Below are 10562 nucleotides of genomic sequence, written 5' to 3' on the forward strand. Positions count from 1 at the left end.
TCACGACATTTTATCATTGCAAATATCTACAGCGTAACAAAATGGTAGTGTATAAAAAAGCGCGCCAAATGGAACGCTATCAATCAGCGTTACGCGAAAATGACATACGATGCTAATGCACTAATCGTTTCACCGCATATTACATAAGAAAAATCTTAAACCAATAGAAATAGATATGACATTGCTTCTTACTTCTACAGCTAGTCTATTTTGCATGCAGGAAATTCGAGAAAATTATACATAGCAACACTCAGGCCACCAAAGTCGCACATAAACAATTTGGCAGAGATTTTGCTTGTTGTCTGAAAGAAGCATAAGCTATTTAGTATTTTTTTTACGGGGACAGAGTCGCGGGCGACAGCTTGTATGATATAATCGACGAAGTTTCAGATATCACTCTTGTTTTGATTTCTGTATCATTTTTCTTATATTTATTTTGGTTTTCCTCAATGGTGTATTTACAGTTTGTTTCATGGATTAAATGAAATATCGTATGCGCACTGCCAAGTGGAGCACATTATATTTGGCTGACGAAACGTATACACCTATGAATAATAGTTTAAAAATCTAAGATACCATTACTGATTCAGTTTGATCTGGTATAAGGAAAAGACATTTTCGTATAAAATTTCTCTCGTTATAACAACTGAAAGTAATTGTATAAAAAAGCCCGGCGCTTCTTAGAAAAGGTTCAAATAAATCTCGTTGAAATTATTACAGAGGACGTTTTCACAATACTTAACAAATCCGAAACTAACAGTGTCCTTCAAAAAGTTTCAAGAAGACATACAAAGAACGTTAACGATTTCTCGAGCTTTTTAAAAAGTCTTATCCCGACTACAATAAAGAAAAGAATGCGATTTCAAAAGATTACATTTGTTTTATTTACAAGTAATNNNTTAACCTAGAAAATAAATATCAATTTATCTTATTCATGTCTTATCCTATAAAAGCCTCTATTGCTCAATCTTTCTATCGACATTGTATATCATAAAGACAAGGATAAATCGACAATCAATAGATAACATCTATGTGTACAATATTAAGCAATCACTCACATGTCGCCAAGCGTCGAATAACATAAAAATCATTAAGTAAAATATAAAACATTCTACAATAGAAAGTACGTAACATTTATAATATGTAAAAAATGATCCTAATGTAAAAAAGAAATAAAATAAAGTTTACTTTAATCATATGTGAAAATTATATTCCGAAGTTATAAAAGAAAAATCGGCTCATAATAACTTTATTGATTGTAGGATGTCAGTGAAAAGGTTGCGGTAAATATATTTATAACGATAACCGCCGAGGTAGAGCATCCCGAGTTATGCCTGTTTCACACAAGGACAGAACAGCAGTATTGCAACAGTATCGCTATACTTTGACTGTTAAAAATCATAGCAGTACCGCCGTTACTGCTCGGCTTCGCCATTCTACATTCGTGTGAAACTGGCATTATGTAAAAATGCGTGCCCTCTTACGCTACCGACCCTACATGATCCACGCGCCGCTCATTTGAATATTCCTGAGATTGACGTAAATTGCAAATACAAAATTTATAACGTTCCCACGTCGCTTTATAAAATATAATGTGGGTTTCATATCATGCAAATGAACGTTGATTACCATCTTTTCTATCTGAATCATTACAAAGATGAGTTGACGTCTTTTATTATGGAGAATAAAGTGATTTAGTTTACGAAATAATAAATTTCTACTTAAAATTTTAGCCCTTTTCGTATATTCTTGATGAACAAAACTGTATCAATGAAAAGTGTATAACAGTAAAAAGATATGTCCATATATAAATTTAGTAGTGCTGTAACACAAAAAACGGGCATGAAATAACGCCTGCAAAAATATCAGACGACAGTAAGCTTTTCATTTCAAGAGCGTATCTAAATTTGTTTTTACTTTGAAATGTCACATTTCGACTGCAAAGTTTTTTAACAAATACCAGAATTAGTTCTGCAGTTTATAAAAATTGTATTCCGACACTAAGAAACAGATGTTGTTGGCGTGTTTTTTAAGTTACTTGTACATTAGTTTTGAGAGTACAACTGTTTTGCTAAGTTGTTTGACACTGAGTTATATGTATAAACAGTACTAGAAAATAGCCTTAAAGATAGTACCAGATACAAGAATCATATTTAGTAACATTCTTCGAGATTTCGCCCACGTGAAAATAAACATGTATCCTATGTTATTGACTGATAACGTAGCTTTTTAATGGTGAAAGAATTTTTGAAATCGTCCCAGTAGTTTTTGTGTTATTCCAATACATAAAAAATTCAAAAACATTTTTTTTCCTCTTTATTATATTAGTATAGATATAGACATAAAAGTATAGATCTCAAAATTAAGACTCATTGTGAAATATTTTGTTTGTTTAGAAGCCAAAATTTGAAGTAGAAGCCAAAGGTATGATAGGAAAATTGCACGCTATTCGAGCAAGCTGGTTCGTTACTGACTGTAATATTGGTTACGAGCGGTCGTCTTCTGATCCGCCCGTATTAGTTCTGTAATTACATTTGCTAGTCAAACTCTATGCTGTTTAGAATTCATAAGATATTTGATATTTAAATGCTAAATATTTGTTTTTTGCTGCAATACATTTTTAGTACTTACTGTAAAAAATTATACTTGAATAAAAGAGTTTATTATACACAATTTTAGATAAAGCATACAGTATTCATACAATTAGATCCTACTTAATAAATACCATAGTAACAATAGTCAGTTAATTGGCAGTAAGTTACAATTTAAGTACGAATATTAAGCTTATCTCATCATATCTACGTTATGAGACGAATTATATGAGTAATTGGTATTGAATAAGTAATTCGGCAATACGAATACCGTGATAATAAGGTGCGAGCATGTTGGCAGCAATTAGACGGCTATAGGCGTGGGTGTCAGATGAATTATTCACTTTATTACCATACGTTATATAACGATGCAGACAAAATTTACCTCGCACCTGTGTTCATTAAACGAGGAACGATATCTCAATTACTTAAAAGTTACTCGCCTTACAAAATTTATTGAAATAAGTACGTATCGCATTTCAGTTACAATGTAAAGGGAGTAATTTTTTTGTTGCGATTTTAATGGATGCGGGCGACTATATTTCGATTTATAGAATATGCCCACATGCAGTAGTCTTTTAAACCATTGAACTATTTAATGTTTGACAACAATTAACTAACAATAACAATTGTAAAGGTAATCATTTAGGTTTCCTTTTAATGCCAAACGTTTAGATAGATACCGAATAACAAATAAAAGAAGAAATAATACTATAAATTGCTGTGTATATTGAACACAGGTGACGTGCAAAGATAATCTCTATATCGACAAACATCGTGCAAGAAAGCGCAGTTGTCGAACCGCATTCGCAAGTTAAACGGTATGTTTGCGAAACATGATTATTACAGTCAACAGCATGATTCTCAACCATTCTGCCGCGGCACTTTTGTGTGCCTCCAAATTTTTATTATTAGCTTGTAAAATCCCTTAATAAACGTTTAATTATTATTGTGGTATATATAAGTTTATTTCGTATATTTATTTTTTTTATGATAAACTACTTATGCAGTGTGTTGTAGTAAGTAAATAATCTTTATCTTTTTTTTGTGTGCCGCCAAATTATGAAATCGTTAAATATGTGCCGCAACAAAAGAGGTTGAGAATCACTGGTCTGCAGGTTACACTTTCTGATGAACTTGTTGATAAGCTAGTGAACGTTATAAAACTATTCAACACGAGACATTAACGAAATTTACTTGTAATAGATTTTTTTATGAAAACTATATAAAATCCTTCAGATCAGCACCAGCAAAAACAAAAGAGCCAGTTAGGAATTCTGTCAAGTTACTGATCGAGTAAATAAAGTTATATTGCTCGTACATTGTGATTTTCATACGGCGATATCGTTTGAATGCAGCTTTACTGCATCCAATTTGCCTTAAGTTAGGCTGCCTAACTTATAGGACTAAAGGATAATCAAAAAATATTTATTTAGGCCATATACGCCATTATTTTATGAATATAAAAAATATATGTTTTGTTTCTTTCCAAAATTTAACATTGTAGGAATCAAAATCATAACTGTTGCAAATTATAATGAAATATAAAATCTCATTATGGTTTTATTTTGCAATTGCAAGCAAACAGTCCCGTCGAAGCAACTCATAAAGTTTGAAGGCTTTTTCCCATCATTTTTTATTCCAGCCATACGCCATCCAATTTCCGCTGGCGCATACATTTTTCAATATGTTCTGCACATCTCTGAATATAAAATCTTATTTCTGTAATGTGTGTCTATTCTTGAATATAGGAAATAAATTATATTGCATAAAAATTTACATGTTTGTAGTTGATATGAAATAGAGAAAATATTTGGTTTATGTCCAATAACATATTTAAGGTATATTGTAAAATTAAGACGACCTTTCCAGCTGTTTATTTGGATTTATTACGAAGAGTAACGTTACAGTCGTTTTCTTCTCATGTTTCCCAAAAGAGTAATATATTTATTTACTTTAAGTAGTGAAGCTCAAAATTAAACAAATATACCGTTAATAAAACTGTACTACAAATAGAATTTGCATATCAACCACCACAGAACAGTGTTGAACATGTTTTTATGTTAGTAATATGTCGCCTAAAGATAACAAAAATGATCAACTCCGCAATTAGTCTTTTGAAACTGCTACAAAAAACGCCACCAACATAGTCTTTGACTCATAAAATATTTTAAGTGACAACGATGCTTCACAATTAAAATCATGAGTAATTATTACACCTTTTTTTCTCAGCTCTTGAGATTATAATAGAAATTTATTTTAGCACTTAATTAAAAACTGCAACAAATTGTATTTGCGGAATAACATTTTGCTAGTAATATTGAAATAAAAATCACTTTTGAAATGTCATACCAGTGGAGTGTAAAGTATGAAAAAAAAACAGGGAATATAAAGGATAGAATTCCCTGCTTTGCATTGAGGTTGAAAACATTATTGTAATGTAAATGCGAGGTGAGGTCGGCACGTGGTTACAGTGACTACTTTAGCTGGCGGCGCGCTGGAACGAAAAACAAGGATGACTACACATCGCATTGTACAATGAACACCGCCCGCTATTATGGGAAAAGTGCGTGAGATTCCAACATTCATGATTCAAATGGTTTTTTAATCGAGAATCGTAGAAAATTGTGGTCGTACTGTTCATTATTAAATTTTGATGAGGCTTTTAATTACTTATCCTAAATGATAAACGTCTCTACCAATTATGGCACAAAAACTTTATTGAGACACTCTTGACGAAAGCCTCTTTTAAAAGTTAAATAAACCTACACGAAATAATTAAAAGTTACATATAAAAGAAGGTAATCTATTTCCCGGCAGGGTCTCGCTCGACAATCTCAGTGAAATCCAATAAATTATTCTATTGGAATGAGAAACACTTAATTTAACTGCAATCTGCTCGAACCTATTACATTTTCAATCTGTAACGTGCGCCGATAAAATATAACCGTATGCTATAGAAACTTTTTCTTTGCCTTGATAGTTTTTATTACAAATGTACAGCTCTTACTTCACTAGAGAGACTAGAAAGTGATATATTTTTCTCTAAACTTGTTCATATGTTAATTAATCTTACATACAAGTATAACAACTTGGCAATTTGCGTTATATCAAACTCCAGATAACTTCCCAGGTAACGTTACACCTTCAGCAATGATTAAGGCAATACTCGAGTTTCCTCAGGGATCTCACGTTAACTCAATCAAACTACTATATTCAGATATAACTGGATAACTGTAACATTTACAGACAATATCATTTATATTAATAACTTGTAATACAATGAATTTTCGCTATAATATTAAGAAAAAAAAATCCGTAATGGAGAAAAGATTGGTGAATCAGAACAGTGGCAGATTATGTAGCGTTTACTAAAACACTGAAGATGTTACATAGATATGATTCCTTTATGATTTTATACAATTTTGTCTTTATTATAGAAAAACACTTCCAATATTGTAACATGGACCTAACACATTTTCACCCACAACGAACAACATGAGTAAAAAATAACGAAAACATCGGTTGTGCCAGCACCTACAAATTCTTTTACTATTTTCCCAATTCACGTTTCAATTCGAATTCTGTGAAAATTCAGTGGAATTGCATGAAATAAATTATTCAGTTCAATCAATAAATGGTGGGTGGACTTTTTAAAACACTTTATAAAACGTATACTGTAAATTGTAGGATATTGTGTTTGTATTTATTCAGACATTTTCAACTCTGTATTAATGCGATGATAAATAACATGGGTATGATCAATTATTACGCTTGTTATTTCGTTGCTAGTAACATTAAGATCATAAATTTTCAATTAAAATTGTGAATAGAATATGAAAATAGCTCGTTCGTAGAATTAAACTGAAGCAATTTAATAGACATTATTTACAAGGGTCTATTCCCAAGGAAGTTGTACACGAAGCAGATGTTATTCCAACAAATAATGAGATTAATCTTGTTTCGAATGAAACAACTGCACTACTAATAAATTCAAGATAAGCAGACATTACAAATTGGATGGAGAACGTTTATTATTTACATTAATGATGTTGGCTCGCCGGAAGTGTTTTGTTTATTTTTAACCAATATGGTTTCGGTTGTCAGTTGTTTTGATTATTACGTAACAGATAATATATTGAAATTAAATAAAACATATGAAGAGATATGAGCATTTTTCTGGATTAAGCTTATGAAGTAAGATTTGTTGTTATTCGTGTGATCTTTTATTCACAATGTAAGGGTTACCAGTCTTTATAGTAAGTTGTAAATGTCACATCACATATTCACGTAAGGACCACTAGAGCCGAGTTAACAACCGCACAACTCCCATCTAATGAATGTATTTTACAACTAAAACTTCATAAAATAACAAGTGAATTTAACTCAACACAAAGACTTCACTTAACATTTAACTTAATGTTGAGTAGAAGTTAGAATAATTCATTCATTCTTACCAAAACATTTTATTCATAAGTCACAAAGATAGGTAAATAAAACCAAAACGTTTTGACTCGAACACGTAAACATAGAATTATAAACTGCGGTGTATTTTGTAAATATTGAATTTAAAACAGGAAACATATTAAGAGCTACACAATAAATCTAAACGTAAAACCCTAAAGCTGTCGCGATAACGTAAGTACGACGACAGCTTTATACACAGTGCCAGAGCGCAAGGTCGGTTTTTATAGTCAGTAGTGTGAACTTTATATGTTAGCCTATTTTTGGTACTGAATGAAATCCTTAAAATGGTATGCATAAACTGTGATTCTGGTCGTTAGACCGTTAGACGTTTATGTTAATAAAATAGTTTTGAACAACAGGAATAATAAGTTCGTGCTTTTTTGCAATTAAAACATGAAGATATCATATTAGATGTAAAATTATTATAAACTTTTTAAAAACACTTAACAAAAAGTTGTCCGTTAAATATATTAGCAAATAACGCTTAATGTTTAACGATAGAACCGAAATAAAAGTTAATTTGTTTTCCTACAAAACAAAAACAAATATTTCAAACTAAAATTTCGATGTAAAAAATTGGTAGAATCGAAAATCCATACCCTGTTTTGTCTGGTCATTGGACTATGTTACAATACTATACAATTGTTGGCACTCGATTATACTATTCTTTAAAAGCTAAATGTAAAAGTCACAGGCTTTGTGTTTGGAAACCGAAAAACTGTATATATGAAACCTTTTCATGAAATTTTGTATTGAAACACGAAAATAAAAACGTAGATAACATCCATCGATGGCTGAAACGAGGCAATACAAAGTTTCGCAATAAATATTTCAAACAATTGTATTGAGGAATAGTAATTTTTCAAAGAGGACATTATATTCGTTTTATGTATCATATTACATTTCAATGGACACGTCATGTTAGTTTAGCCTAGGGGAGTGACGTCATCAAAGCTTGCGAACTACCCTCGCCTCGCCAAGGCTGCGACCTTCTGATCTAAGCTGTTCAAGACAACGTTGTCAACAGAAAATATAGAGGCAATATTTATCCGACTATCCAGTTGTATTTATGTAACGTCTGACCGCAAAGTTTGTTTTACAAATGTTAGGAATCAGTATCGAAGTTATGCAAATGTTGACTTAGTTCTACCATTAAGTAAAGTTGTAAAATTATGTTTGTATATTTTAGTAAGTATATGAAATTAACGAAACTCGAATGTTTTTTTTCTTCTAAAGTCGTAAATTTATCCAGAAAAACTACATTATCTCACCTGTTCTAATACGTGATATGGAAACCGGTGGGCGACTAGGGCTGCGGCAATGGTATGCGCAGTAGGAAGCAGGATGCCGAATGTCGCGGCGACGGGTGCTCCGACGGGTAGAAGGGCATAGGCTGCGAACACCGCCCATACGACGTGCGTCGCGCCCTCTGCGGCCGCGCCGGGCCCCCAGCACGGCAGCGTGGCGGCCAGCGCGGCGCCCCCGCCGGCCAGAGCCAGCCAGCAAGCGCGCGGGAGCCGCCGCTCTGGCGCCACGCCGCCGGACCGTCCGCACCACCAAGCCAGCCCCGCGCACAGCACAGCATGCACGCTTAGCACTCCCACCTGGCGCCAATTAAATAGTATTAAACGAAATGCAAAATTTTAAATTATCTTTTCGTTTAACAGAATGATTTACGTTAGCTCACTGTATAAGCTGATTACGTATTTGTAGAAACTAATGGCGAATACAGTGTCAAGGTTAGGCTCAAGTCGATAATGTCTTTGCCAATTAACGGAAATTATAACAATTGGCTCCACTTGTCTACATAAGTATTATAATAAATTCAGGACTTAATTATGCATAACTTTAATGTGCGTGGGCTGTAATTTACCTCAGTTGAAAGCATGTCTGTACGAAAGTGTGGGGGTGACGTAATTTTATTACGTGACAAATTAAGACAGGTGCAAGGATACTCGGACCTTCGTAATGAACTGTCGATCGTACTCAGTTGGTTTAAACTAAAATTTAAATTTAAAAGGCAGGCATACATTGGTGTAACTATAATCTGAAATAGAAATGACAATTTAAAATGTCTTGAGACATCCATATTTTCACAAAAAATTTACAATTTTCTGGAATAATTTTCCATCTAATAAAACCTGTTTATTAAAGCGTCTCCTGAAAGCTCTTGGCTCCCTCTTTTCGTCTTTTCACACATTTCTTTATAGGTTGTGGAAATCGATTTCTATTACGGTGGGATATTCAAAGAAAATAAATTTTCGAGAGGTATCTTCACTTTACGTGAAATTTTCACTTTAATCGACTTTCAACAAACTCACAAACAAAACGTAATGTACTCATACATATCGTTATTAATTACTTTAAGTTAGGAAAAAGTTACAGCTTTTAATTTACATTTATAAATCGAAATCGACAAAACAATATCAGTATTCTTATTATTAATTAAATAAAAGATATCGTATGAGGTCAAATAAAAACGGATAATGGAGCGAAGAACATTATCTTTATTTAATGATGTTGGTAAAACAGTGTCCTGATTTGGTTCTGATGTAATAAAGCCTTCGTTTCGGACGTTTAAGTACTTTTAATTCGCAACTAAGTTACAATATTAACTTTATTGAAAAAAAAACATTAAGAAAACTTATAACTCATTAACATTTCGTATTTCTTTAACAAAGTATGCCGCCTCGTTACGTAACAATAAGAATTATTGCAAATTAACTAAGAATTTTTATACGTTTGACGTGTTATGACTATAAATTACTATAATATTTACATACCAAATACCTAGGATAGATGGCTGTTATATATTGAAATATTTGAAACATAAATAAGCTTATAAAGTCTAAGTAGGTATATGAGACATTGAGAGAAACACGGTTTTATTCACAATGTTACTAAATATGTTAGCTAACACAAAAAATATAAGGGTTAAAAAACTTTGTCTCCAGATATTATTTTAAATTACTTATTTTAATAAATTAAGAGTCCTCTTTTATAGAAATTCACATAGCATTCATTCCAGTGACGCAGAAATATATCAATTATCATTTGTATTTTCGGTGTTCACCTTGTAGCCGAGTAAATAAAATACACGAGATACAACTTCAGGAAAGTTTCTTTGGTTGTTCTCTACAATAACAACAGTCCGATACAAACGAACATTTATCAATTGTTTATCTAATCCCATGGAATTATTTATCGATCAAAGTTCAGAGGAAAACTGAACAAGAAAAACTAAACTTTGTTTTTCTTTTGCAGAACACAACGAAGCTTGTTGTTAATATTATTATGTTCAATTTTTTTTTATCTTCATAGATAATATAAAAAAGAATACAATGCAACAAAGCTCGTAAGTATGTATCTATTACCTACATCTACTCACATAGTGCTACACTTTATGTCGGCCTATAATCTTGCACAAGATGCTACGCTGAACACAATATTAGGTATCGGCACGAAGCAAAGTATGTACGCAAAACAACCACGCTTTTCACCACC

General features: G+C 32.3%; 1 protein-coding gene across 1 annotated transcript in view; it reads right to left on the minus strand.

Annotated features, from left to right (window-relative positions):
- Positions 1-8659, minus strand: part of LOC106109142 (Ca(2+)/calmodulin-responsive adenylate cyclase) — a gene marked incomplete at its 3' end in the record, with an annotated part of 37535 nt that extends 28876 nt beyond the window's left edge. Inside the window, 1 exon segment of the mRNA XM_013290546.1 lies at positions 8330-8659.
- Between the last annotated feature and the right edge of the window lie 1903 nt (positions 8660-10562).

The sequence above is a fragment of the Papilio polytes genome, unplaced genomic scaffold (assembly GCF_000836215.1).
Source record: "Papilio polytes unplaced genomic scaffold, Ppol_1.0 DF821289.1, whole genome shotgun sequence".
Classification (NCBI taxonomy): Eukaryota; Metazoa; Arthropoda; class Insecta; order Lepidoptera; family Papilionidae; genus Papilio; species Papilio polytes.